Source organism: Gouania willdenowi, chromosome 16, assembly GCF_900634775.1.
Source record: "Gouania willdenowi chromosome 16, fGouWil2.1, whole genome shotgun sequence".
In the NCBI taxonomy this organism is placed as follows: domain Eukaryota; kingdom Metazoa; phylum Chordata; class Actinopteri; order Blenniiformes; family Gobiesocidae; genus Gouania; species Gouania willdenowi.
Window position 1 is genome coordinate 31,713,864 of NC_041059.1, and position 4,877 is coordinate 31,718,740.

The window sequence follows — 4,877 nt, forward strand, 5'->3', positions numbered from 1 at the left end:
TTTTGGATTCAAAGATTATACCGTGATTAATTGATTTGGAAAAATATACCTTATTCTACTTCCCAGTATGATTATTGCTTGTTTGGTAGGGATGTAATGATTCACTCAACTCCCGATGCAATTCGATTCACAATTTATTTTACAAAAAGACTGTAGACAAATGACAACTGAAAATATTAATTTATTTTTCTTAAAAAAAAATACTTTACTATTTTCATTTATCTTTTATTGTCAAAAGAATCCCTTGATAAAAAAAAAAATGCAAAACAATGCAATTTAATTAAAAATAAATCCTGAATGAAATATATAAAGGAAAAATACAAATAAAAAAGAAGCCTATTTATTTAAATTCTGGCTCTACAGTAAACTATGCAAAACTGCATAATAGTTCCTTTTCTTTTTAAAAGTGCAACTGAAAATGTATTTTGTGCCTTAACAATTGGACTTTAAAATAAATTCCATAACAAAGAAATAATATAAATAAACTATGGCTTTCATTCTCTCTCTCTTGTTTCTCCCTTTCCTCTCTGTACCCCTCTTACCTTGGATTTCACAAGTTCTTTCTTTCTCACCTCTTCTGGGGGAAGCCAAAATGCTTCCACACTTCGGATTTTAAACACGGTGGTGAGTCCTGAATTTCAAATTCTAAATCGATAGCGCCCTTTGCTGTTAAAAAAAAGTACTGCGATTCAATTTCAGACTATCGATGTGAATTGTGACACCTTTGAATCGATTTTTAACTGCATCACGATTAATCATTACATCCCTATTGTTTGGTTAACAGAGGAACTGTGGAAATTTTAAAATCTAAAACAATAAATTGATTTGTTTATAAAAGCATTGTGTCAGATTATATCACCAAATGATGTGACAAATATGTACTTTGGTCAACAAATAGAAAAAAGTCTGCGTGCATGTAAAAAAAAAATTTCTAATGTTAAAAAATAAATTGAAATGTTTCTGTGTACCTCCTGAAAGGTGTTCAAGTACCTATTTTGGGAACCACTGGAATATACAGGAATCTATACAAACATCTTTTTTGGAGGACGTAAGGAAGTACTGGGTCTAAAGTTGTACATATTTAGGGTTTGTCCAGTGCCGGCGTTTGTCTTCGCTCTACTCTCCAACAGTCGACAGCACCACATGATGGCAGCCAGGTACACAGGACACACCACAGAGAGTGGAGGTCTGCCATAGATCCCGCCACGACTATGTTGCTGGCCTTGGCATTTCCTGCGTTTGTGTGTGCGTGTGCGTGTGTGTGTGACGGACAGACATGTCTTGTGTTCTGGTCATTTATGCAAATACGGAACAAACAGCGTTCCGTTTTGGGTCAGGACGGGACGCACCATTCAATGGCCAAATGAGGAACTAATTCGTATTGTACTTGACTTTGGACTTTAGTGAAAAACACTGACTTGTTTCCACCTACATAGCATGAAAATACTTGGACAACAGTCTGACAAGCATGAACAGATGTCTGAGCTCGATTAGTGCCTCACTGGTGGAGCTAAATGCACTCATCTTGGGGTGCACACTGATTTCATCTACTCACAAAGTGAAAAGTGAGTCTCACTTCTATCTCTCTATCCGTGTGTGTGTGTGTCTGTGTGTGTGTGTGTAAACAGTGAGTAAAAAAAAAACAACAACACATTTATCATGCACATGTCCCATAGAATTAAACTAGGAAAATTGCACCCACATTTTACACCCGCAATTATACCCCTTATGCTCCTACATGAATGCATACGTCCGACGGGCACTGTACTAGTCCATCTATACTGCAAGAAAGGTCTGTGTGTGTGTGCGTGTGTGTGTGTGTGTGTGTGTGTGTGTGTGTGTGTGTGTGTGTGTGTGTGTGTGTGTGTGTGTGTGTGTGTGTGTGTGTGTGTGTGTGTGGAGCAAATATCTCCCCGACGTTGTGCCTGTTTGACCTGAAACTTTGTCAACGTCTTCCAAATACCCCGAGGACCTGAGGAATACCTGTGGACTTCTCTTTTGAGGAAAAATACTTTTTTACTGTTCTTTATTTGGTCAAGGTTTATTTTCATGTTAGTTTGACCGTACGCTATTTTAGACCGGACAGACCCCCGGAGGCCCCCCGAGGGATGGCTGACAGTCAATTTCAATGACAAAATAATGAAACTGCTTTGAGACGCTGCAGCGACAGTGCATCAAAAATCCGGATATCAGATATCAGTGACACAACTTGAAACCCCCGGACACATTACATTGATACGTCGGGAACCTCTCTAATGGGGCCCCACTACTACCGGCCCTTGCATCAACGTGCTGATGTTATCAAACACACCGAAAAAATGAAGCGGACATATCCCTCAGGGCTCATGAAAAGAAGGAAAAAAACAAGAAGAGGATGAAAATAAAAAAAACTTGATAGTGGTAAGTGAGAATGTGTAAGCTGTGTGTGTTAATTGTAAAAACGTTTGTCCCAGTTAGTCTTAGGCACTTTGCCCCAAACTCCCAGTCATCCACCCAGCACCGGAAAAGTTAACTGCACATTTAAGTCTGTGTAAAGTGAATTCAGCCATTTGCTTCTAAACACAATTATTGTGTTTACATGTATATATTAATCATTCAAATTTCACAGTGTGGTTAACAACAAACTTCTGTGGTATGACAAATGTAGAGCACATATTTATTCTTAAGTTACAGCAATTTTAACAGCTTTATCTTAAGCAGTCCAGCTTTGCGTACACATAAGTCTTGTTGCCAATGGCTGTGTACATACTGTACATTCATAACCACACAATAAGTTAGTCCTTTGCTGCCATTGATATTTTCTCCCAGAATAATGTGTTTGTTGTCAAATGGTAAAACTGATACATCCATAAATGTTCTGCTGTAGCCTAATTGTTACATTAAATAAAATGTTAACATGAAGCATTAAAGTTGTTACTGCAAATTAATGTTCATTAATTATTCTATACATATCTCAAATGTTTAGTGTTTGTGTAGCGTGCACATTTTTTTTACTTTACTTTATGCAAGCCAACCAAATACATTGTGCTCTTTTCTTTTTTCTTCCTCGAGGTGCTTTGTTTAGGTTTTTTGGACCTCCACCAGCACAACAACACCAACATCAGCAGCAGCAGCAACAGCTGACCTCTCTACATGAAAGTAGGAACTTATTTAGTTTAACTTTTTTAAATAAATCTTAAAGTTTAAAATATATCATGGTAGCTATCTGATTTAATATGACAACACAAAAATGTGTCTTAAACAGTTGCTTCTTATACTATTTTCTTTCAAGCAATATCAACCTCATATCATGAGGGGGGTCTTGAAGAAGAAGAGTAGGACATGATGGCACCTTCATGCAGCAGCAGAATGGCAGCACAGCATTCCATCACCACCTCCTCACCACCCCCATGACACCACATCACCAGAACAGAAGGTACTCAAATAATAGCAAATCAAATAATATCAGATGATCCTGTGCTGTGGCCAAAAGCTATCGATGACAATGCTCTGTGTCAAATTGTGAGAAAAGAACTACTCCAAATAACAGACATGGACTTCCCCAAAATTCAGAAAATCCACCTCGGGAGATTCATTAAGGCAAGGCAAGGCAAGGCAAATTTATTTATATAGCGCATTTCATACTCAAGGCAACTCAATGTGCTTTACATGATAAAACATTCAATTGTTTAAAATCAATAGGAACATTTAAAATCATCAGTAAAATCAGTAAAATCAATTAAAATCATCAGTAAAATCATCATTACATCAACAACATGACAAAAAAAAATCTCTCTCTCAATCATATGCAGTAGAGAAAAAAAGTGCCTTTAACTTTGATTTAAAAATGTTCACATTGGATGCTGACTTCAGCTCCGCTGGCAGTTTGTTCCACTTCTTTGCAGCATAACAACTAAAAGCAGCATCACCATGTTTACTGTGAACTCTGGGCTCCACTATCTGATCTGTGTCCATAGATCTGAGAGACCTGCTGGGTTCATACCTGACTAACATGTCACTGATGTATTCTGGACCAAACCCATTCACAGATTTATACACCAGCAGCAGAACTTTAAAGTCTATTCTGAGGCTGACTGGGAGCCAGTGTAAAGACTTTAAAACTGGAGTAATGTGCTCTGACCTCTTTGTTCTGGTTAAGACCCGAGCTGCAGCATTCTGAACCAGCTGTAGCTGTTTGATGCTCTTTTGGGGGATTCCTGTCAGACGACCATTACAATAGTCCAGTCTGCTGGAGATAAAAGCATGGACCAGTTTCTCCTGATCTTTCTGAGCCATTAAACCTTTCACTCTGGAGATGTTCTTTAGGTGGTAGAAGGCTGTTTTTGTGATAGATTTGATCTGACTGCTGAATGTAAGATCTGAGTCAATCAGAACACCAAGGTTTTTGACTTGGTGTTTAGCTTTTAAAGATCGAGACTCAAGATAATTGCTGACAGCAGTCCTCTTTTCCTTGTTACCAAAGACAATCACCTCCGTCTTGTCATGGTTTAGTTGAAGGAAGTTTTCACTCATCCAGCAGTTTATTTTTTCTAAACAGTCACACAACACCTCAATGGGACCATGGTCATCTGGGTTCAGTGATAGATATAGTTGTGTGTCATCTGCATAGCTCTGATAATCAACCTTACAGTTCTGTAAAATTTGTCCTAAAGGAAGCATGTAAAGGCTAAACAGAAGGGGTCCAAGAACAGATCCCTGAGGAACCCCACAGGACATTGGTAATCTGTCAGATTCAAAGTTTCCAATGCTTACAAAGTAGCTTCGCTCCTCCAAGTATGACTTAAACCATTGCATTACTTTTCCATTTAGTCCAACCCATGTTTGCAATCTGTGCAACAAAATTGTATGATCTACAGTGTCAAATGCAGCACTTAGAT